General features: G+C 44.1%; 1 protein-coding gene across 8 annotated transcripts in view; it reads left to right on the forward strand.

Moving 5' to 3' along the window:
* The window catches only part of KDM4B (lysine demethylase 4B), a 137,126-nt gene that overhangs the window by 12,043 nt on the left and 99,360 nt on the right, over positions 1 to 25,723 (forward strand). For all 8 annotated transcript variants that reach the window (XR_006743041.1, XM_045589112.1, XM_045589114.1 and 5 more), the window contains exon 2: positions 24,013 to 24,110. The gene's annotated coding sequence lies outside the window, so the exon portion shown is untranslated. The remainder of the gene's footprint in view (positions 1 to 24,012; positions 24,111 to 25,723) is intronic.

Below are 25,723 nucleotides of genomic sequence, written 5' to 3' on the forward strand. Positions count from 1 at the left end.
CTAGGCTGAAGCTCAAAGTCCTGCCTGTACTGAACCTCTTCAGGTTGTTTCCTCCAGGGAACCTGGGGTTTGACATGGATCCACCAGCCCAGAGCACTGTGGTCCTGGGGTGAACGGTGGTGAGCTGGGGTGGGACTGTGGATTTGCAGACTGATTCCTGGCAGTGAGAGGTTTGGATTAAGTTTCATGTTCTTTGGCTGTCTTTGCTTGGGCTCAGGTGTCTTAGGTGAGGCCACCACGAGACCAGATGCCTGGAGATGCTGCGTTCTAGCCCCTGTTCCCGGCAGCCACAGGTCTCCTGAATTCATTTATTTGGCCGTTAAGCCAAAAGAAGTCCTGAAAATGTTATCAGCCAAGTTGTAGTGGCTGTTCCCCTAACAAGAGTCCTAGAGGGATCTTCCTTATAAAAATAATTTATCTTCACTTTATAAAAATCAGCAGTTTTAGCAAAGCAAAACCAAAACAATACAGACCACCAGTAGTCCCTGATAAGCTTCTGATGTGTGTTCAGTCAATAAAGAATTTGTGTGGGTCCCTCTGTGCGCTCCTGGGGCCCAGCTGTCGGTTTGGGGGGTGACAGTATATTGTTTTTGCTCTGAGAGGCTGATGTGGTTATTGGGGAGGCAAGAACTCCCATGTGGGGCTGATGACATAGCCCTATGACCAATAGGCAGGGGTCCTATTGGTAATATTAGTAATCTGGGCACCCGGAGGGCTGGGACCTCAATGTAGTCAGGGTCGGTCAAGGGTGAGGGAGCAGGTATTGCTGTGACCCTGACCCACTATGCACAGGGGAGTATGCCTGATTGAGTCCCACACTCCACTCTGCCTGTAGCGTCGGTGGTTTGGCACTGAGCCTGGGCTGGGCTGTGTTGAACTTGGGGCTGTGGAGGAGGCCTGGCAAGAGTGGGTGTCTCAGGAAACTGCCAGAACCCTCAGCTCTTTGCTTTGGAGCAGCCCCACAGTGACTGGACTGGCTTGGAGAAAGTCTGTTGAACTCTCATTGGTCCCCTAAATGCTGAATTTGCCCTCTGAGGTATGGGTGAGGCAGACAGGAAGCATTAAAGGCTGTGGGACTTGGTAAAGTCTTCCTTGGAAAAGAAGCACCCCTAGGTCTAGGAACCCCCAGCAGTCTAGGAAGATGAAGGGATTTTTTTTGTGTGTGTGTGTGGGGGGTGGGGGTTGGGGGGGAGAGAAAAGAAGGGTGGGGGGCAGCATCTCTGTGGCCTCCAAGGGGCCTCCTGGGCCTCATATTGAAGCTGCACTGGGTTTGAGGTCAGGAGTCACAGCTCATTATTGGACCCAAGCTCCCAAACCCTGTTGCTACCACTAACTCGGGGCGAACAACACAGGCTCTTTGGGCCTTGCGTTCTCACTTGCTTTCCTCGCCAGATGATGGCGAGCAGCAAACAGGGCAGTGTATGCTCAAATGCTCTGCATGGGTGTTGTCATCCCTGCCTCCATGTAGAAGTTTCAGTGGCATTCTTACAGCTAGCTGACTCTACCAGCCTCACTACACAGAAGACAAAACTATACTATACCCCCAATGGCTCAGAGTCTCATGTTTGCTGTTTGCATGTTATAACTTTTTCCATTCCTTTTAATGCAGCCTATTTATATCTTTCAATCTAAAGAGTGTCTCCTATAGTCCCGGCCAGGTGGCTCAGTTGGATAGAGCACGGTCCTGTACACCAAAAGGTTGTGGGCTCGAATCTCAGTCAGGGCACATATCTAGGTTGCAAGTTCGATCCCTGGTTGGGTGCATACGGGAGGAAATCAATTAATGTTTCTTTCTCACGTCAGTGTTTCTCTCTTCAAAAATCAATAAACATATCCTCAGGTGAGGATTAAAACAAACAAACGAACAAACAAACAAACAAATAAAACAGTCCTGGCCAAGGTGGCTCATTTGGTTGTGTGTCGACCCATGTAGCAGGAGGTTGGTTGTTAGATTCCTGGTCAAGGGCACATGCCTGGATTGGGGACTCCATCCCCTGTAGGGAATGTGCAGGAGGCAGCCGATGTTTCTCTCCCTCTCCCCCTTTTTTTCCTCTTTCTCTAAAAATCAATAAACTATTCTTTAAAAAAACACAAAACACAGTGTCTCCTATAGACAGCCTGTCATCATTGGATCTTGTTTTTGTTTTTTCTCCAGTTGGCAAGCTCTGTCATTTGATTGGATTGTTTAATTCACATTTAATGTCATTATTGCTCCAGTTGGATTTATGTCTGTCATCTTTCTTTTTGCTTTCTGTCCCATGTCTTTCCCCCTCTTCTTCTCTTCCTCCTTTACTGCTTTCTTTTGCATTAAGTGAATATAGTCTACTGTACCTTTTTAATGTCTTAATGATTTTTCACCTATTTTTGGAAGTATATTCTTAGTGGTTTCTCTAGGCCTTAACATACATTTTATCAGAATCTACTTATGGTTCCCAGTATTATTTGACACAAATCTTTGTTGATTCCATTGAACAGTGCTTAATCAGGATTAAACTCACTTAATCAATTCAGAAACTTAAGTTTTGGGTTTTTCAAGGATGTTGATGTCCACTTGCTTGAATGTTGCCCTTTTGTTCACATTTGGTGAAGAGAGCATTCAAAAGCCCTCTTTTGTAATAATCAAAACTACTTGTGAGGTTCTGCCATATCAGGACCAGGCTTCTGAAGGCCCCTACTGTAATTGCCCTTTGTGGTTCTGGCCTCTTTTCCCTTGCCCCATTGAAGCTGACTGGTTGGTGGCCCAGAACGTGCCACAGGATTTCAAATCTAGGTCAGTGTGTCACACCCACGTGGAGGCAAGTCTTTAAGGCTTTAAGGAGTGCCTGGTACTCGTCTTTGAGATCAGTCAATGGAAGGCTAGCAAGGCAGTGGTTCTGACTGGATTGTTGACTGATTCCCGGAGGATGGCCTGGGCAGGTGGAGAACTGGGTGCAAATGGAACAGGTGCTGCTTGGCACCAAAACATGGGCAGCCATGGTGTTCGGCTATGCTTAGTTGAATTTTCAACTACTATCAAAATCTTTTCTTTTTCTTAAAAAAAAAAAATTGTTTTTTGTTTTGTTATCTCACCCGAGGATATTTTCCATTGATTTTTAGAGAGAGTGGGAGGGGGAAGGACACACAGAGAGAAACATTGATGTGAGAGAGACACATGAATTGTCTTTCCAGCACCGGGATCAAGCCTGCAACTGAGGTATGTGCCTTTGACTGGCATCGAACCTGGGACCCCCCTGCAGGCGTCTTCAAACTACGGCCCGCGGGCCACATGCGGCCCGCCAGTTTTTTTGGGCAGTGAGCGCAGCCGAGGTGTTACAGTAGGATTTAGTAGTTCATATAGTCCGGCCCTCCAGCTCTCTGAGGGACCGTGATCTGGCCTCCACTTTAAAAAGTTTGAGGACCCCTGCTTTACTGGATGTTCTATCCACTGAGCCAAACCAGCGAGGAACTACCATCAAAATCTTGATCAGAACTTTGGGGAGCTTTTGTGCATTTATTTTCTGATTTGGTATTTTTTAAAATAACATCTTTGTTAAGTATAATTCACATATTATACAAATCACTGTTTTAAAATGTACTATTCAGTTGTTTCCACTTTTTTGGCCATTACAAATAATGCATACGATGGATAATATGAACATTCATGTATGAGTTTTTGTGTGAACCTATGTTTTCATTTCTTTTGGGTAGATACATAGGAGTAGAATTTCTGGATCAGATGGAAACTCCACATTTAATGCTTTAAGAAACTCAATTTTTTTTCCAAAGTTGCTGCACCATTTTTACTATTCCACTGGCAGTATGTGAGGGTTCAAATTTGGCTTTGTATTTTAAGTATGAATTCGGTATGGAGTGGGTACCATAATTGTTTTAATGTTAGTTAATTTCAGGACACATTGCCTTTTTCCCCTGAGATCTGCTTCTGCCTACCCAGATAGATCAGCCAGTGAGCTGCTGGAGGGACGGGACCTCTGGGTCCCAGGAATAGCTCTGGAGGCGAGCTCTAAGTACTCTTTGTTTTTATAAAACTTGTCAGTAAAGACAAATATATGTGAATTAAAAATTTCCCCAGATCCTGAAGGCTCTATGGTCATCTCTGTGTTAGACGAGGTCTTTCTAGTTCATTGACTGCATACTCCTTTGTTGTTATGTGAGTGTGTATGATTTCCTTGCCCATTTCCTGATTACTTATATATTTTCCTTTTTAAAAAAAATATTTTATTGATTTTTTACAGAGAGGAAGAGAGAGGGATAGACGGTTAGAAACATTGATGAGAGAGAATCATCAATCAGCTGCCTCTTGCACACCCCCTACTGGGGATATGCCTGCAACCAAGGTACATGCCCTTGACCGGAATCGAACCTGGGACCTTTCAGTCCGCAAGCTAAGGCTCTATCCACTGAGCCAAACCGGTTTCGGCTATATTTTCCTTTTTAAACAGTGCTTCAGTGAGCTTCCTTGCTGCTATCTCCTTGAGGTGATCTGCGAGTGTGGTAGCGCAGAGCACGGACACCTTTATTATTTTGAACGTGTTGCTCAGCAGTCCCCAGAAAGGTGGTCTGAATGGACCTTCCTGTGACAGGCTTTCATCAGACCAGTGACAGCCCCAGCTTTGTCCTTTCTTTTAATCTATTATCTCCTGGTCACTGCTTTTTTAAATTGCCATTTTATAGCCATTGCCCACTTGTTATATTGTGGTGTTTATTTTTCTCAGCTTAGCACTAATGATATCTTTGATCTGGATCATTCTATTGGGGGCCATCTTGGGCTCTGGGGGGGTGTTGTGCAGCTTCCCTGGCCTCCACCCCCTCACTGCCACCTCCAGTCGTGACAACGATAAATGTCCTCAGACATCACCTAGTGTCCCCTGGGGGACAGACTCACCTCTGGTTGAGAACCAGTGTTTTATACTAACCCTTCTATATTAGGGCTATTAACACCCTTTTGTGTTCCACATTTTTTCCCCTAGTTTTTCATTTATCTTTCAGTTTTATTTTGGATGTGTTATTACATCGAATATTTTAAAGTTTATTGCCAAATTTGTTTTTTCCTATAAAGTTCCTGGTCTTGTGACCTGCCTAGAGAGGTCTTTCCCTCCCGAGATAATGAAAGCATTGTCTCGTTTTTCTCTGCACTTTTATGGATTGTATGAAGACCTGCAATCTAGAAGCACAAAATGGGGACAGGAGCTTTGTGTTTTCCATGTGTCTCCCTGCTAGTTGGCATGGGCTGGCAAGGCTAGTGGTTAGGATATAGATTGAGAGTTGGGCTCCCCTGTTGCTGGCTGTACAGTCTCAGGCAAGTCACTTTACCACATGTGCCTTAGTTTCCCCATCTGTGAAATGGGCTGTGATAAACAGTACCTGCTTCCTAGGGTTTTGGAGCTGATCAGATATGCCAGATGCTTACAGCCATGCCTGCATGTATGTGAACTGTGCCCCATCACTGGCCTTTTCATCCTACTGGTCATCTCTGATCCCAGTGTATTCTGAGGGAAGGTCCAGAGCAAACTCTAGAAGGGTGATGTTAATGGGGAGTCAGTAAACCTGTTCAGGATCCACAGGGGGGCCCTGAGTGAGGGCAGGATCCTCTCCTGACATATCACGTGAGTACATGTGTGTTTTTCATCCTTACCCAGAGCCTACATAGATGCCCACAAAATTACAAGGCATATTTGTGGAGAAACACAGATTACTTTGTTAATGATTATGGTTTTATTTTTAAAATATATTTTTATTAATTTCAGAGTGGAAGGGAGAGGGAAAGATATAAACATCAATGATGAATCATTGATTAGCTGACTCCTCACGCCCCCTACTGGGGGTCAAGCCTGACTGGGAATTGAACTGTGACTTCTGGTTCATAAGTCAACGCTCAACCACTGAGCTACACCGGCTGAGTGATTGTTTTAAATGGTTAATTATAGAACATCTAAGACCTATCCATATGTATAAAGAATGAACTGGTAGCTCTGCTGGGTGTCTCGGTTGGTTGGAACATCATTCTGTACACCAAAGGATTTCGGGTTCAGCCCTGGCCCGTGTGGCTCTTTGGTTAGAATGTTGTCCCATGCACAGAAAGGTTGGGGATTTGAGTCCCAGTCAGGGGCATGTAACTGGGTTTCGGGTTCCTCCCTGTTTCCCCAGCCCCCTGTTTTTCACTTTGATGTTTCTCTGTCCATCTCTGTCTCTGTCTCTCTCCCTCTCCCTCTGTCCCTTCTACTCTGAAAAAGCAATGGGAAAATATCCTCAGGTGAGAATAATTAAAAACAAAACAGGTTCAGGTTTGATCCCCACTCGGGGTGCATAGAGGAGGCAACTGATTAATGTTTCTCTCTTACATTGACGTTTCTCTCACATAGATGTTTCTCTTTCTCTTTTTTTCTCTCTCCCTCTCTCTTTCTACTTCCTCTCTCTCTAAAAATGAATAAAAAACATATTCTTGGGTGAGGATTACAAAAGAGAATGGAGTGGTAATATTTTGAGTGTCTGCCAGGGTGGCCTTTTGGCTGAGTGGGGAGTTTGCTTATTCCCCTCAGCCCTCAGGATGTTGGCATCCCTTTCTGTTGCCCCTTGCCTGGGGCAGTGGGCGGGGGACAGGTGGCCTTTGCCCATGCTGCTGCCTTGACCCTGTTGAGAGCCTAGTAAAGACGAAGGTGGGCTGGCAGGCCCTGTTCTTATCCATGATATTTCAGAGCAAGTGCTGGCAGCCAGACCTGCATCTCTCCTGGGTTTCCTGGCCTTCTGCCTAAGCACTTCCCTTTTATTTTTCCAATCCAAGTGCTTTTTTGTTTTAAGAAAATTTGGAGACATAATTTCACATTTACAGAAAAGTTTGCAAGAATAATATTAAGAATTCCCTGATACCTTTCACCCCATTCTCATTTTACTGTATCTGTTTTTATTCCCTTTGTCTTCCTCATTCTCTCTGTGTGAATGTTTTCAAACTCTTCCAGATAGATACTTCTTTCTCTTTGGTGTTTACTTCTTCCAAACCAGATATTACAGCAAGTAAATACTCTGGTGTTTACTTCTTCCAAACAAGGTATTCTTTTATCAAATTCTCAAAATCAGGAAGTGAATTCTCCAAATTCTTGAAAGAGGATCCAGGATCACACATTGCATTCAGTTGTCATGTTTCTTTTCATCTGGAACTGTCCTAGAGTCTGTCTGTAGAATTCATGTAGGATGTCTCCCAATGTGGGCTTGTCTGATGATTCCTCATGCCCTGGTTCCGGTTACACACTTTGGCAGGAATGTCCCAGAAGTGATCTTCTTGGTACATCGCATCGGGAGGCCCCTTGTGTCAGTTTCTGATCTTGTCAACCTCGATCACTTGGTTTCTGCCAGGTTTCTGTACTATAAAGTCACTATTTTACCATTTGTGTTTAATGTGTTTCTTGTAGAGAGATATTCTGAGACTACGTCAATACCCTGTTACTCCTCCAACACTCACTGCTTGTTTTAGCAGCCGTTGCTGATTCTTGCCAAATAGTCTAATTCCGTCATTCTGCATTCATTGGTTGGCTTTGTACGGTGAGGAACAGCTCTCTCTTTCCCCCCACTTGTTTGTTTATATCACTGTGGGCTCTTGGATTCTCACCTGACTTCACAGGTTATAATCGTCACTCTCCTGAAGTTGCTCCCAGGTTTGTCCAGAGGGGAGCCCTTGCTGGCTCTGTGTGTCCTTTTGTCACAACCCACATTCCCTGGGCACTTCCTTACGTGTAGACACAGGCCTATCCTTACTCTCTCTGACCGGCTCAGGGAATGACCTTCTGCAAGGAGCCCTGGTTCTTTTTTATTACTATTTTATTTTAAAATATGTTTTTACTGATTTCAGAGAGGAAGGGAGAAGAGAGAGAGATAGAAACATCAACGATGAGAGAGAAGCATTGATCGGCTGCCTCCTGCATGTCCCCTATTGGGGATTGAGCCAACAGCCTGGGCATGTGCCCTTGACCAAAATCAAACCTGGTACCCTTCAGTCCGCAGGCTAACTCTCTATCCACTGAGCTAAACTGGCTAGGGTGAGCCCTGGTTCTTTTGTGGACAACGTTGTTTTGAAACCAAGATCTGGGTGCTCATTGTGCTCATTGGCAATGGGTGTCTTTACATTTAGCCCTCTTATCAGCCAGACCTGGGAAACAGAGGTGTGAATAAATACATACATACATTACCTTCTATATATCTGTATACGTGTATCAAACATACACCACACACACGACATCCACATCCATTTCTTCTTCTAGTTTTCTACATACACACTCTTCGCCCATGAGTTCACACCAGTGCCTCCAGTCCTAGTTCCCCATGCAGGCTCCTTGCTGGTTTCCCCTTTCCATTTTTGTAACTCCCTTCTCTGTCAGTGCAAACCTGTCCTGTCACCTACAGAAAAATAGGCCTTCAGACCAACAGTCAGTATTTGTTTTATCTTTATTTCCAATGCATCTAGTTCTAAAACTGTGTTTAAAAGTGATGCGATTAGTTTTTTCTTTTCCCTCTCTACTATGGTTATATTACTTATTGAGATACAGGTTGGTTTATTTATTTTTAAAAACATATTTTATTGATTTTTTACAGAGAGGAAGGAAGAGGGAAGAGAAAGTTAGAAACATCGATGAGAGAGAAACATCAATCAGTTGCCTCCTGCACACCCCCTACTGGGGATGTGCCTGCAACCAAGGTACATGCTCCTGACCAGAATCGAACCTGGGACCCTTGAGTCCACAGGCCAAAGCTTTATCTATCCACTGAGTCAAACCAGTCAGGGTTAGTTTGGTTTATTTGTTTCTGCTTCATTTTGTGTTAGAATTTCCCCTCTAATTCTTGTTGATTTCATTTATGCATTCTTATTCATTCATTTATTCATTCATTCAGTATGTGGGACATTAGCATGGTTCCAGGTTAAGACTGTGCAGAGATGTTATCACCCCTCCCTGCCCTTCTCATCCCCATCCTTCCCTAGTCTCCTCTAGTGTCTGATTTATCCTTTTCCAGCTGCTCAAAAGAACAGACATCTTTCTTATATCCCCATTTTTCTCACATGGAAAGTGGGGTTGTGGGAATATTTCTATGCTTTGCTCTTCTCACCGCTACATATGGCTGTGGAGATGTCCTTGCTGTCTTGCGCAGCTGCATGGTGTCTACTGTGGGGCATAGCAGTTAATGCAGCCTCTCCCTTGCATGGACATTTAGGTCATCTCCAGTATCTTGCCTGGTGTAAGTGGTGTAGACGGTGCTACAGTGAATTCCCTTGTATATTGATATTTTTGTATTGTCGGAAGAGTATTGTGATGGGTGGGTTTCTAGAAGTGGGAATGCTAGGCTAAAAGATAATAGCAAAAGTATTTTGTTAGCTTTTGCCAACTTTCCTTCCAGAAGTTGTTATTGGTTTACTCCCACCAGCACCATGGGATGAGAGGGTTTGGTCCCACAGCCTATTCTATTCTATTTTTAATATATTTGCCCATCAGAGAGGTGACAAATGGGATCTGTGTAGTTTTAATTAGAATTTCTGAAATTATGAGGGAGGTTGAGCATTGTTTAATATTTTTAATATGTCCTGTGAATTGTTAGTTCATGCTTTTCACCCATTTTTCAATTGGATTTTTGACCTTTTCCCCCCTAAACCTTTAAAATTTCAATTTATATTAGAGAAATGAGCTCTTTATGATATGTATTGCAAATGCTTTCTCAGTTTTTCAGTTGCATTTTGATTTAAAAAAATATATTTTATTGATTTTTTACAGATAGGAAGAGAGAGGGATAGAGAGTTAGAAACATCAATGAGAGAGAATCATCGATCAGCTGCCTCTTGCACACCCCCTACTGGGGATGTGCTCGCAACCAAGGTACATGCCCTTGACCAGAATCGAACCTGGGACCTTTCAGTCCGCAGGCTGATGCTCTATCCACTGAGCCAAACCAGTTTCGGCGCATTTTGATTTTTTATGGTGTCTTTTTCCTCCTCTACAGTTTTTAAATGTTGATATAGTCAGATTTATGAATTTTTTCATTTATTGCCTCTGGATTTTGAGTACTAATTAGAAAGCCTGAGTTTGAAGAGGGATTTACCATATTTTCTTCCAGTACCCATCTGGTTGCATTCTTTTCATGTAGATCCTTCATCCATTTAGAGTTCATTGTTGCAAATGGTGGGAGGTATGGACCTGACTTTATATTTTCCCAAATGGCTACCTAGCCTGTCATTCCAAGTACCAGTGCTTTAAGATGCCATTGTTATCTCCCTCTCTCCGTGTCTGTAGTCCCCCAGCCCTCTGGAAGTGGTCACCCTCTAGAAAGACATGTGCATACATGTTCATTTTAGCATGCTAAGTGTGTGCTTATCACAGAACTTGGCTAATCGCTTCCAGATGTCTTACAGTTCACAAGATCCAGCTGGAACCTTCGCTGGTCCCAGTGCTCACTTGGAGATCGGTTTAGTGAGCCTCCACACTGCTGCCAGGTGCAGCATGTCTGGAGCATAAAGGCCCAAGATTGGATGGTTAGGAGGGGCGGGCAATTTTTTTTTTTTTTTTTAGGGGGTGGGTGTTTTTAAAAAAGATGTTGCCAGATTGTCCTTCAGAGAGGCCCTTTGTGGACACTGGGAGCGTGGATGGATGAGGGAATCTCAACCAGTGTGTCATCAGATTTTCTTTCTTGGCCTTTGTGAGCCAATTAAATGACAAAGCCCATAACAGCTGCTTTATATTGAGGGTTTACCATTTGCAAGTTTTCCCTTTAAGTGCATTCTCCATGTTTCCTTATTTAACCCTCCACAACTTCAGGAGCAGGGCATTGATATAGCGATCCCTTCTTTACAGGTATAAAAACTGAGGCTCAGAGGTTAGGAACTTGTTCTAGATCACACAGCTGGGCTGGGACCAGCCATCTGGGGCCTTTGCTCATCTCCACGGCCCCACCATGACTTCTAGGGAGAAAGCTTGAGAGAACAGAGGACATACCTTGAAAAGTATAACCATCAAAACTATTTATAAGGTTCTACATGTGCCCTGCCATCACTCTTTTTGGGGTTTTAGCCTCTGTTCTTCCCCCTTGCTCCATTGCTGTGATGTTGAGTTTCTTCTCATGTGTTTATTGGCCATTTGTATATCTTTTTTGGGGAAATTTCCATTCAAATTCTTTATGCATTTGTAAATTAGGTTATTTGTCTTTTTGTTGTTGAACTGTAAAAATTCTTTATATATTTTCAATACAAGTCCCTTATGAGATATAAGACTTGCAAATATCTTCACCCATTCTACGGGTCTTCACTTTCTTGATTAAGTCCTTTGAAGATCAAAGTCCAATCTATTTTTTTTTTCTGTTACTTGTAGTTTTAGTTTTATGTCTAGAAACCATAGCCTAATCCAAGGTCATAAAGGTTCATTCATTTGTTTTCTTTTAAGTGTTTTATAATTTTAGCTCTTACATTTCAATCTGTGATTCATTTGAGTTAATTTTTTGCCTGCAGTGTGAGGTAGGAGTCCAGCTTCATTCTTTTGTATGTGCATGTCCAGTGCAACTATTGAAAGACTGTTCTTTCCCCCCTTGAATGATCTTGACAACCTCATTGAAAATAAACTGATTTTAAATGTGCAAGTTTATTTCTGGACTGTCAATTCTTCTTCCATTAATTGCTGTGTCCATCTTTATGCTAGTATTACACTGTCTTGATTACTGTAGCTTTGCCAACCTGAGTAATGTCTAGGCTGGGGATGGACATTAAATAAAATTTATCTGATGTGATGTGGTCCTTATAGTTCCATGTAAGGAGACTAAAGCCTTCTTACTTGGGACGCAGACAACCCAGGGTGATTGCCACTTCCCTAACTGAGCCTTTGCAACTTCTGCAAATCCTTCATCCTCATGGGCATGGAGGATTTGGTGAAATATCCTCCTATATACACTGAGTGGCCAGATTATTATGATCTCTGAATGCATAATGATCTGGCCACTTAGTGTATATCCTATATAACAAAAGGCTAATATGCAAATTGTCCCTTCGACCATGTCCCCTCCCTCTGGCCAGGCTGGCTGGACCCCACCCCTGCATGAATTCATGCACTGGGCCTCTAATAACACATACACACTCACACTCACACACACACACACACTGAGTGGCCAGATTATTATGCATTCAGAGATCATAATAATCTGGCCACTCAGTATAATAAAGAGCTAATATGCAAATGGTCATCATGCCCTCACGCTATAATGGCTTAGACACTCAATACTGGGGAGAGAGGAATGGGGACCAGCCAGGCATAAATGAGCTTGTGAGAGAGGAATGGGGACCAGCTAGGCTGCAGCCCAGGAGAAGGACAATCTCCATGCTCCACCATTCCTGCAGTCCTGGGTGTTAGTGCCTGTGGCCCAGGAGAGAGACAAGCTGCCTGCCCTGCGGTCCTGGGTGGCCTATGGCTATGGCCTGGGTGAAGCCAGCCTGGGTGAAGCCAGCCTGGGTCCTGGGTGCCTGTGGCTAGCCAGAGGGAGGGAAGCCCGGGTCCCAGGTGCGTGTGACTGGCTGGAGGAGGGAATCCTGGGTCCTGGTGTGGGGCTAGGCAGAGGCAGTTAGGGACGATCAGGCCAACAGGGGAGCAGTTGGAGCGATCAGGCCAGTAGGGGAACAGTTAGGGGTGATCAGGTAGTCAGGCAGAAGTGTTTAGGGTGATCAGGCAGGAAGGCAGAGGGCTTAGGAGTCAGTGGTCCCAGATTGTGAAATGCAGTTGGACATCCCCTGAGGGGTGCCAGATTGGAGAGGGTACAGGCCAGGCTGAGGAACCCTCCCCCACCCGTGCATGAATGTTGTGCACCAGGCCTCTAGTTTGTAAGTAAGAAGCTCTGTGCCAAGTAGGCAAAAGCTGATGAAAAATGTCAGTTTTTCAGTTCTTTCTAACAGGAAGGATCTGAAGCTTGGGTTCAGCAGGTTGGGCCTTTAATGGGCTCTGAAACTGGATTATAGTGTGGTGTCAGCTTGCTTTTTCTTATCAGTTTGGATTTTTTTACAGCCAGACTCTCCTCCTCCAGCTGAAACCTGCTGTGCAGTGAGCTTCAGAGGAGAGAGGTAGAGTTTTTTATTTTATTTTTATTTTTTGAATTTTTATTTTTAAATAATTTTAGACTTACTGAAATGTTGCAAAGACAGTACATAGAGTTCCTGTGTACCATTTAGCTCCTTCCTGAATGCTAGCTTTTAACCATAGAAGAATGGCACAAACTAAATAAGCAAAAAACATGGAGGAATAGTATTTGCCAAACCATGGATTTTATTAAGAGTTCACCAGTAGTCCCACTCATGTCCCCTTTCTGCCCCCGAGCCCATCCGGGATGCCACGTCACATCTAGTCATCATGTCTCCTCAGGCTTTTCTGGGCTGGGACCATTTCTGTCTTTCCTTTTCTGTCACGACCTTGACACTTTTGTAGAATGTCCCTCAGCTTTGTCCAATGTGTCCCCATGATCAGGTGGAGGTTATGTATTTGTACTTCTCCACGCAGCATATCAATGTCCCATCACTGGGGCCGTCAGTCCTGATCCCTTGGGTCAGGTGGTGCCATCCCGGAGTCTGCACTAGAAGGTTACCTTTTTCCCTTTGGGATTTTGAGACAATGAAACACCCTGTTTTTCTTCAAACTTCTGCCCGTGGATTTCAGATCAACAACAGTTAATTAGATGCAACAATATACCCTGGCCTTCTCATGGAGCCATGTATCACCCTCAGTCCTACTCCATTTATAAATTAGAGTTCTTTTGTAGAAGAGGGCTGTCCCTTCCTCCTTTCAAATTTTATACCAGTAAAGACCTTTGCATATTTATTTTATCTGCAGGTTATAATCCAGCACAATCACTATTTATCATGCTGCCCGAGTGATCCTTGCTTTGTTCGTAGGGCGCCCCTTCTCCTTCCTGTTTGGCTCCATGTTCTATCCTTCCTGTCCTTCCTTCCTCCCTGCCCCATGAGATGCTCAGGCTCATCTTGGTGTTCCCTGCCCAAACCTGAAGTTGACCACTTCTCCAAGGAGCCTGTGTTCCCCGTGTTGGAGAATGATATTAAAAACTGTTGTCTGGCCACTGAGTATACTCGGTGTTGGAGTGTCATGGCTTCCCAGGCCGGTCAGTTGACAAAGCTTGGAGATGTGAAGATCAACCTGTGATTCTGTGCCCCTCTGTATTTATGTCTGTGTCCATCTATCTGTAGATACGTATTTTTTATAAAAACCCACGAGTTCATACTGATCAGACAATAGAGTGTTCAAGTTGTGTGTTGTTCTGAGCTTTGGGTGGCTTCCCTGCCCTGAGAGGCACAGAGATCCTCCAGGATCCAGCAGGCAGCGGGAGACACCTGCTTCTTTTGGGGGACACTTGGGGCTTATGGTGTGGAAGGAGTAGGCAGATTCGGGAGCTGAGCCCTCCTAGGTCAGCTGCGTGTACAGGTGATGCCTCCCTTCTCTGGCCCATGGGATGCCCAGTCAGCTTTCTGCCTCTTGGACCTCAGGCCTAGCTTACTAGGGTAGGAATGGGTAGTGTGGCCTAGTGTAGATCCAGCCCCTGGACCACCCCAAGCGTCAGCCTTGGGCAGTCGAGAGCTGGGGACCCAGATTCCTCTTCCTAGGGTGTGGGGCCCTGCTATGGAGTCCCAGCGACACCACTAGTCAGTGGCCCTTTCTGGTGCCTCAGTGTTTAGGTATCACCGGCTCTTTGTCTGGTTTCTGCTGCTTTTCCTTTCCGGCCCCATTGCCTGCTCTTTGCAGAGCGGTTGGAGAAGTAAGCCATTGTGCCTGCTGCTTCTGCCAGCATCTGGGTGCTCCGGCGGGCACATAAGAATAACATCGCTCTCTAGTAGTCAGACTTCGTTTTTTAGGGGCATTGGTGTTTGATACCTTGCGCTTACCTGGCTGCAACTGGACTCCCTCTTGAGTTCTATTCTTAGCGCCCCAGATTTCCCAGGGCCCACAGCGAGGTCAGCAGCTAGAATGGGCCAGCCTGGGCGGCAAGAGGTATGAGATCCAGACTGCTTGGGCCTTTTGGATTTGTTTTTCTTTTTAAAAATTATTTTGACTTTTTAAAAAAAACAGTTTAGATTTATAGAGAAACTAAGCAGATAGAGTTCTCATAAACAACCTCCTCTTCCTTTCCTTATTAATGAACATGTTATATTAGGCTGGTATATTTGTCAAAATTAATAAAGGTTTTCTTTTTTTTTGGTTATGATTATTTCCCTTTTTTGATTGTTTAAAGTTTTACATATGTCTCCCTTTTCCCTAATTGATTTCCCGACCCCCAGCCATTCCCGCCCCGGGCAAGCCCCCACCACCCCAGTGTCTGTGTCCATTGGCTATGCTAATATGCATGCATACAAGTCCTTTAGTTGCTCTCTAACCCCCCTTCCCCTACCATTTGTGTCTAGATCAATCTATTCTTCACTTGATCTTAGCCAAAAGGCCAAGAAGCGATTTAGATCAATCTATTCTTGTTGATCAAATTATGTTGATCATTATATTCCACATATGAGTGAGATCATGTGATATTTATCTTTCTCCGACTGGCTTATTTTGCTTAGCATAATGCTCTCCGGTTCCATCCATGTTGTTGCAAATGGTAAAAGTTCCTTCTTTTTATAGTGGCATAATATTCCATTGTGTAGATGTACCACAGTTTTTTAATCTACTTATCAGCTGAAGGACACTTAGGCTATTTTCAAATCTTAACTATTATAAATTGTGCTGCTATGAACATAGGGGTGCATATATCCTTTCTCATTGGTGTTTCTGCTTTCTTGGAATATGGTCCTAGAAGTGGGATTACTGGGTCAAATGGGAGTTACATTTTTAACTTTTGAGAAAACTCCATACTGTCTTTCACAGTGGCTGCACCAGTCTGCATTCCCACCAGCAGTTCAGGAGGGTTCCTTTTTCTCCACATCTTCGACAGCACTTGTCTGTTTGTTGATTTGTTGATGATAGCCATTCTGACAGGTGTGAGATGGTACTGCACTGTCGTTTTGATTTGCATCTCATGGCTGATGTGTGACTTTGAGCATGTTTTCATATGTCTCTTGGCCTTCTGTATGTCCTCTTTAGGAAAGTATCTATTTACATCCTTCGACTATTTTTTGATTGGATCGTTTATCTTCCTTTTGTTAAGTTGTATGAGTTCTCTGTAAATTTTAGAAATTAAGTTCTTATCGGAAATATAATTGGCAAATATGTTCTCCCATGCAGTGGGCTTTCTTATTGTTTTGTTGATGGTTTCTTTTGCTGTGCAGAAGCTTTTAATTTTGATGTAGTCCCATTTGTTTATTTTCTCTTTTGTCTCCATTGCCCTCTGTATTTGTAAAGATATTTTTAAGACATATATTTGTTATTTTGCTGCCTATGGAGTTTTGTAGGATTTTTATGGTTTCCCATCTTACATTCAAGTCCATTAGCCATTTTGAGTTTGTTTTTGTGTATGGTATAAATTGGTGATCTAGTTTCATTTTTTCACATGTATCTGTCCAAATTTCCCAGCACCATTTATTAAAGAGACTGTTTTGACTCCATTGTTAAATATTAATTGAGCATAATGGCTTGGTCGATTTCTGGGTTCTCTGTACTGTTCAGTTGGTCTATATGTGTGTTCTTATGCCAGTACCAGGCAGTTTTGAGAACCGTGGCTTGGTAATATAGCTTGATATCTGGTATTGTGATCCCTTCAACTTTGTTCTTCTTAATAAACATATTTTTATTAATTAAAGTCCATACTAAGATTTCCTCAGTTTTCCCTAATGTCTTTTCTCTGTCCCAAGATACCATTCAGCATCCCACATGACATTTATTTATTTATTTTCCAAATTTAATAAATCTTTATTGCTCAGATTATTACAATTGTTTCTTCACCCCCCCCCCCCCCGTAGCTCCCTTCCACCTGATTCCCACCCCACCCTTTGTCTTTACCTCCCACCCCCATTGTCCTCATCCATAGGTGTACGATTTTAATCCACTCTCTTCCTGCCACCTCCATACCTTTTTGCCCCTGATAATTATCATTCCACTCTTTCTTTGTCCCTGATTCTATTATATTTACCAGTTTATTCTGTTCCTCAGATTTTTAATTCACTTGATTTTTAGATTCACTTGTTGATATATATGTATTTGTTGATCATAATTTTTACCTTTACCTTTTTCTTCTTTTTCCTCTTCTTAAAGAATACTTTTCAGCATTTCATATAATACTGGTTTGGTGGTGATAAACTCCTTTAGCTTTTTCTTATCTGTGAAGCTCTTTATCTGCCCTTTAATTCTGAATGATAACTTTACTGGGTAGAGTAATCTTGGTTGTAGGTTCTTGCTATTTATCACTTTGAATATTTCTTGCCACTCCAGTCTGGCCTGCATAGTTTCTGTTGAGAAATCAGCTGCTAGTCATATGGGTGCTCCCTTATAGGTAATTAACTGTTTTTCTCTTGCTGTTTGTAAGATTCTCTCTTTGTCTTTTGCCCTTGGCATTTTATTTTTTTATTTTTATTTAAAAAAAATATATATATTTTATTGATTTTTTACAGAGAGGAAGAAAGAGGGATAGAGAGTTAGAAACATGGATGAGAGAGAATCATCCATCAGCTGCCTCTTGCACACCTCCTGCTGGAGTGTGCCAGCAACCAAGGTACATGCCCTTGACCGGAATCGAACCTGGGACCTTTCAGTCCGCAGGCGGATGCTCTATCCACTGAGCCAAACCAGTCTCGGCTGCCCTTGGCATTTTAATTATGATGTGTCTTGGTGTGGTTTCTTTGGATTCATTTTATTTGGGGTTCTGTGCACTCCTTGTACTTGTAAATCTATTTCTTTCACTAGGTGGGGGAAGTTTTCTGTCATTATTTCTTCAGATAGGTTTTCAGTATCTTGCACTCTCTCTTCTTCTGGCATCCCCATAATTCTAATGTTGGTATGCTTGAAGTTGATAGTTGCTTATACTATCTTCAACTTTCTGGATTCTCTTCTCTTCTTGCTTCTCCAGAGGAGTGTTCTTTGCCTCTTTGTATTCCAAATCTTTGACTTGATTCTTGTGTTCCTCTAGTCTGCTGTTGGGTCTCTGTATAATATTTTTTATTTCTGTCGGTGTATGTTTAATTTCTAGTTGGTCCTTTTTTATATCCTTTAGGGTCTCGTTAAATTTATCAGCCTTTTCTAGGAAATTCATGAAAAACCTTACAACCGTGGTTTGAACTCTATATCCAGTCTTTTGTTCTCCATTTCTTTTGTTTGAGATCTATTTCTTTGTCTTGGCATTTTCGCTGCTTCCCTGAGTTGATAGGATGGCTTTGTGTGTTTGGTGTCCTCTATGGCCTGGTGGGTCAGCCCCCCCAGTTACTTGAGGTAGACACTCTTGGTGCCCCCCTTTGTGGACTGCGTGTACAACCTTGTTGTAGTTAAGTCTTGATTGTTGTTAGTATCACTGGGATGAATTGACTTCCAGGTCAATTGGATGTATCAGCTATATCTATTCTGGGATACCTTCTGTATTGGATCAGACTTATAGGATCAGACTTACAAAATTGCAAAAGCCTCTGTGCTCAGCTTGGATGGGGCGGAGTCTCAGGGCTGAGCCGACAGTCTTGGCCTCCAGTCAGTCCTGCCCTTGTGTGTGGCCTCAGACCTCTGCCGTCTGCGGCTCCCCTGAGTTTCTGCCTGACAGTCCAGATTCCCCCTGCAAGAGCGTGGGTGCCCCAGGGGCTCACCCGGAATTGGGTTGGGTCTCTAGTCTGGAGCTTCCAACTTCTTCTGCTATGGAGAGGCCGCGGCAACCTCTGAGAACAGACCTCTCTGCGCGGACTCACTCGCCCTCCACTGTAGACCCTGCCTGCTGCGGCTGCCAGTTCTCCCAAGTCTCCCAGTCTCTGAGTGTCCAGGTGCCTTTCTCTACAATCCAGACTCCACTCGTATGAGCCTGGGTCCACAGGGTTTCGGAAAGGGTTGGGGTTCAGTGCAGTCGGAACTAGTGTTCAGTGCAGCCGAGGGCTTCCTTTCCCCTCCCACCAGCCAGGCACTTGGCCGCCCTTCCTCTCTGTGCGTGAGTGTCTCCTTACCTCCGTGTTTTGCAGCTCCCTTGATCCGTGAGCCTCTCTCCTTTTTTCTAGTTACAGATTTTCCCACTCAGCCAGCTTTCCTGTGGTTTTGGATGATGTCCGTTCTGTCTTTTAGATGTTGTTTTAAAATTGTTGTGCGAGGCGGCAGCTTAAATGCTTACGTAGGCCACCATCTTGGTTTCTCTCTCCCACATGACATTTAGTTATCACATCTCTTTTTTTTCCTTTCATTTTTTTAATTAAGGTATTATATGTATACATATCTTACCAATTCCCCCCACCCCCCATCCCCCACCCCCCATATATGCCCTCCCTCCCCAGAGTTTTGCATTCATTGGTTATGCTTATATGCATGCATACAAGTCCTTCGGTTGATCTCTTATCTCTCCCAATATCTTCCTCCCCTCCCCACTGTAATTTGACAATCTGTTTGTTGCTTTACTGTCTTTGTATATATCTTTTTGTTCATCAGTTTATAATGTTCCTTATTATCCATAAATGAGTGAGATCATGTGGTGTTTTTCTTTCAATGACTGGCTTATTTCACTCAGCATAATGTTCTCCAATTCCATCCAGGTTGCTGCAAATGATAAGAATTCCTTCTTTTTTTATGGCAGCATAGTATTCCATTGTGTAGATGTACCATAGTTTTTTGATTCAATCATCTGCTGATGGGCACCTAGGCTGTTTCCAGATTCTAGCTATTGTAAATTGTGCTGCTATGAACATAGGGCTGCATATATCCTTTTTGATTGGTGTTTCTTTTTTTTTTCTTTTTAAAAAAATATATTTTATTGATTTCTCACAGAGAAGAAGGGAGAGAGATAGAGAGCCAGAAACGTCGATGAGAGAGAAACATCGACCAGCTGCCTCCTGCACACCCCCCACTGGGGATGCGCCCACAACCAATGCACATGCCCTTGACCGGAATTGAACCCGGGACCCTTCAGTCCGCAGACTGACGCTCCACCACTGAGCCAAACCGGTTTCGGCTGATTGGTGTTTCTAGTTTCATATATTCCTAGGGGTGGGATTACTGGGTCAAATGAGAGTTCCATTTTCAGTTTTTTGAGGAAACTCTATACTATTCTCCACAGTGGTTGCACCAGTCTGTATTCCCACTAGCAGTGCACGAGATTCCTTTTTCTCTGCATCCTCGCCAGCACTTGTCGTTTGTTGATTTGTTGATGATAGCCATTCTGACAGGTGTGAGATGGTACCGCATTGTCGTTTTGATTTGCATCTCTCAGATAATTAGTGACTTGAGCATGTTTTCATGTGCCTCTTGGCTTTCCTTCTGTCTTCTTTTGAAAAGATTCTATTTAGGTCCATTGCCCATTTTTTAATTGGATCATTTATCTTCCTAGTTATCATATCTCTTTAGGCTCCTCAAGGTTGTGACAGTTTTTCAGATTTTCTTGTTTTTGGTGACTTTGGTAGTATTGAGCAGGATTGGTCAAGGATTTTGTAGGAAGTTTCTAAATCGGGATTTGTTTGGTGTTTTTCTCATTGTTAGACTAGGCCCGTGGTCGGCCAATTGTGCGGCTCTTTGGCCTCTTGAGTGTGGCTCTTCCACAAAATACCATGGCCTGGGCGAGTCTGTTTTGAAGAAGTGGAGTTAGAAGTTTAAGTTTTAAAAATTTGGCTCCAAAAGAAATGTCAATCGTTGTACTGTTGATATTTGGCTCTGTTGACTAATGAGCTTGCCAACCACTGGACTAGGTGACGTATTCTATGAGGAAGACCCCAGAGGTGAAGAACCCTTTCCATTCTATCATATCTAGGGTCATATGTCACTTTCACTTATTATTGTTAACACTGACTTTGATCCCCTGACTGAATTGTGATTGCCAGGTTTCTCCACTGTAAAGTCACTCCCCCTTTTGGAAGCAAGTCACTCTGTGCAGTTCATACATAGGGGTCCTCTGATCCCTCCACCCTGGCTGCCTTGTGCCAAGCAAGTCTCTGGCTCAGTGTGAGGCCAGGCCTCTGCATCCCAGAGCCTGCAGGGGAGCCTTCAGAGGAGGCTTCAGAGGAGAAGTGGACGTGGGTTAGCCTGGACCTTCGTCCATTGTAGACATAGGTCAGGGTGGATAGAGGCCTGAGAACTGGGCCTTGACCTCAGCCCTAGAGCTTCTAGCCTCCTGGCTTGGGGGTTGATGCTTTCGGCCCCCAAAGTATGAGAGCAGAAGAACCCACAGTCTGGGTGGCCCAGCAGCCCTGGGCAGCAGCAGATTGGGGTGTGTCCAGCTGAGAACCACAAGTCCTGATGGCTTCTCTGCCTTTTAGACCATGTGTTGGTAGGGGCAGCCCACGTCCAGGAAGAGACAGTTATAAGTGACAAGGGAGACACATGATCCTATTGAGACATGGATGAGAGAAAGGGGCTGGTAGCTCATAGCAGAGGTCTGTGTGGTTAGCAACAATGAAAAGACTCCTCACCTACTCTGTGATCAAGAAAATACACACTGAAGCTTGTAGCATTAGTCTCCTTTGCTGCCCTGATAGATGACCATAGACTTAGTGACTTAAACAACACACTTTTGTTATCACAGTTCTGGAGGCTGGAAGTCTGGCGTGGTCTCATGGGGCCAAGATCAAGGTGTGGTCAAGGTTGATTCCTTCTGGAAGCTCTAGGGGAGCTCAGTTCTTTGTCATTTCTAGCTTCTGGAGCAAGCATGTCAAACCAAAAAGATAACATGGGCTAAATAAACAAGGTGTAAGTTTCTGTGGGCCATGAAAAACAAAAGCTTCAATTTTCATAGGAACATAGGTTTATTTTGATAAAGACATGCTGAATACAAAGGGCTGAAATAAATGAGTAATCGTTAACATAAAATAATAGAACATTTAATAAAAATTAATATTTTTTATTGAATATTAACTTACCAGACACCAAATAACTGCACAAATTAATAGCGTAACGTAAATAAACCTATTTCTCTTGTTCTCCCAAAGCGAAATATTTCCTGTTGGGCACACCAAACACGTCAGTCCAAGACTAATGATGTGTCAATCGGCTGATAAAATGTTTGCTGCTGGTATTAGTGGAGAGAAATGGTGCGCCTGCTCGTAAGGGAAATGGATGCAACACTATTATAGTAATCAGTCATTAGTGAACGTTGTAGTTCGTTATTAATGATTATGTATAATAAGCTATTGTAAAAATTAAGTTACAAAATTTTTATTAAAACATTTCTTACATACTGTTACATTGGCTGGGCCGCAAAAATATTCATTGTGGGCTGCATGCAGCCCATGGACCATGAGTTTGACATGCTTATTCTAGAGACACCTGCAATCCTTGCCTTATGGTCCCTTCCTCCGTCTTCATAGCACGTCATCCTGATCTCTGCTTCCGTGGTCACATCACCTCTGACTCTGGCCCTCCTGCCTTCCTCTTACAAGGATCCTTGAGATGACAGAGCCCACCTGATAATTCAGGATACCCTTCCCATCTCAATATTCCTCACTTAATCTCATCTGCAAAGTGTCTGTTGCCCCAGAAGGGAGCATTGCCACATGTTGTGGGGATTCAGACGTAGACATCATTGGCGGCTGTTATTCTGCCAGCTACGGCTACATGGAGAGATTTCACAGCAATTGGATCTTTTGACTTCAGCTCTGGCCGATGTCAGGTGCTGGCAGGGCTGTGGAGTGGGGCAGCCTTCAGCCATGCAGGTGGGAGAGACCCAGGAGCTTTTGGGAGAGCCAGCGACAGCCTACTGTGTCCAGAGGAAGATGTGTGCAGCCTGAGCTCCACAAATTTTACAGCCTCTTGTGGCCTTTCAACCAGCAGTTGTGACCTGTTAAAAGACAGTGAAATCACTAAAATGGGTTGTGCCCAATACTTTTAAAAACCAGCTTAAAATAAGATTGAGAATGTCAGTGTGCATTATCTGTTGTAAGAGTATTGGTGAAATCCATGCTATTTAAAAAGCTCTTGATAAATTGAAGAAAGTGTGTGGGATTGAGTTCAAGGGGTAAGCTGCCCTTCCTGGAATGTCAGGCCCATCCTGATGCTCAGGTCTTATACAGCATGTGCAAAGGTCCAGAGGCAGGGAACATCTGGCAGCCCCTGTGCCACTGGGGCTCACGTGTCTGGAGAGCTGTGGGGAGATACGGGTGGGAGGGCTGGTGAATTGGGGTAGCTGTAGCCCCGATTGTCAAATGTCCTGGGGCCAAACCCAAGTTTAGAGTCTTATGCTGTGTCCATTCCACAGGTACTGGATGTCTCTGCCCAACTAGCTTCTAGGTTGGGACGTAGCCCTGGTTGGGGTCTGCACAGCCTCTGCCAGGCTCTCCCAGTGTGCACCTTATGGGGGTGCAGATGGTGGTCACCTTGCGGCATTGTCCGTGAGTGTTTCCTCTTTGGAGGGTGCTTTCCCTGACTTCGGGAGTTCACAGGAGGCAGAACTTGTTGTAAACCTCTCAGAAGCTGCCTGTACCTTAAAGTTTCTAAAAGCTCCTCTGGTTTTTTGTGCTTTTTTTTTTTTTTTTAATGTATTTTATTGATTTTTCAGAGAGAGGAAGAGAGAGGAATAGAGAGTCAGAAACATCGATGAGAGACATTGATCAGCTGCCTCTCGCACACCCCCCACCGGGGACGTGCCCGCAACCAAGGTACATGCCCTTGACTGGAATCAAACCTGGGACCCTTGAGTCCACAGGCTGACACTCTATCCACTGAGCCAAACCGGCTAGGGCAAAGCTTCTCTGGTTTAATTTGTTCCTGGAGGTCCTCGCTTTCTCAGATGCTGATTTGTGGAAGATGAGCTTAAAACGGATTTTTGAGTTCCCGCAAAGTGGCAAGGATTTGGAAACATCGGAATAAAGGCAAGAGTGTCTCTGTGGGCTACCTGCCAGGGTTAGGAGTGTAATGTGGAATTAGGTTTATGCCTGTGATACCTTTAGTTAATCGTGCCTTTATTTGTGTATTTTAGGAACCATCACCATTGCTAGAACCTGACAGAAATCTAAGCCAGTTACTAGAGCATCTCTCATTGCAGCCTCACCATCATAATATACCAGGAACTTTCAAGTAAGTGCAAGATTAAGGTACCAAAGGCCACAGCCTCCTCTCAGGTGGCTGTGAGGCTGCATGCTGCGGGGAGAAGGTCCCATGTGATTCTGAGTTCTTGGGGTCTCCAGGGTCTGCATGCCTTTAGACAGAGGAGCTTAGAACCCTCTAGGAGTGGCTCTGCTGGGTTTCTCTTTTCTAGTCTGCGTACTCCATGTTTGCACTCTCGCCCTTCAGCATCTGAGTGCCTTTCCCTCACTTCTAGAAGCCCCAAGAACCACTGAGAGTTTTTATTGATTCTGGGGTTGCCTAGGATGGGCTGCTCTGTCTGTGTTATTCGGATCAGGTGGGATACCACTTCTGGGCTTTCTGAGGCCCTATTCACCCACCCCACAACCTGCAGAGGATGGTGATCAGTCACAGCCAGGGGTTGTGGGGTGGGGTATTTAAGATGAAAGATTCTTTTTAAATGGATTTAAAAGAATCCCATTCCTCAGATGCTTCTAGGTGTCAACTCCAGGCTGTCTACCTTTTTCTATACTTTTCTAATAAATCAGAGGGTTTTAAAGTGGTGGCCTCTGGCCCTAGCTGGTTTGGCTCCGTGGCTGGAATGTCAGCCTGTGGACTGAAGGATCTCGGATTCGATTCCAATCAAGGACACGTGCCCAGGTTTTGGGCTCAATTCCCAGTAGGGGGCATGCAGGAGGCAGCCGATCAATGATTCTTTCTCATCATTGATGTTTCTACCTCTTTCTCCCTCTCCCTTCCTCTCTGAAATCAATACAAATAAAAAATGATAAAGTGGTGGCCTCTGATGGTCACTGGTAAGAAGAGATGAAACAAGCTAATCACCTCCCAGCTCACACCCATGGGGGTGACAGGTTGGAGGACAAACAGTCCTGTTCACTCCCTGCCACATTGGCTGCTCCCAGTGGTCTAAGAAAGGCTGTTTCGTATTCCGTGTTGACTTCAGATGCAGGCCACATGGCTAATTAGGGCCAGGTGTGGACTAGAACTCGCTATTTTCAAATGCATTGAAAACCCCAAACCACTTTTCAGAAAAAGTGATTCTGCATGCACATCCCATGATTGTTGTACCGTGACAATAAACCTGGTGACTGCAAACAACCCATATTCATTCCCTGACTGTTCTGGGGTCAGAAGTCAGAAGCAAGTTTCATGGGGCTAAAATCAAGGTATTGGCAGGGATGCTCCTTCTGGAGACTTCAGGGAAGAACTGATTTCTTGGAGTGTTTTCAGCTTTCCACTCCTCAAGGCCCCTTCCTTGAATCACTTAAGCTTCTGCCTCCGTTGCTCTGTCATCCAGTCTTCATCTCTCTCCCTCTTATAAGGACCCTTGTGATGTCATGGGCCCCCTGAGGATTTCCAGGACTATCCCATCTCAGGGTCCTTAACTTAATCCACCTGCAAAGTCCCTTTGCCATGGAAGGGAGGGTAGTCATAGTCTACATTAGGATGTAGATGTGTTGGGGTGTTGGTGGTGTATTATCCTGCTGACCATAATCTCCTCTAAACCACCAAACTTCCGCAATGATGCTGCCGTCTTAACATTCCCACCTGATTGTATCAGGGTTTCAATTTCTCCACATCTTCGCCAACACTTATCTTTGTCT

The sequence above is a fragment of the Pipistrellus kuhlii genome, unplaced genomic scaffold, assembly GCF_014108245.1.
Source record: "Pipistrellus kuhlii isolate mPipKuh1 unplaced genomic scaffold, mPipKuh1.p scaffold_m20_p_30, whole genome shotgun sequence".
Lineage (NCBI taxonomy): Eukaryota > Metazoa > Chordata > Mammalia > Chiroptera > Vespertilionidae > Pipistrellus > Pipistrellus kuhlii.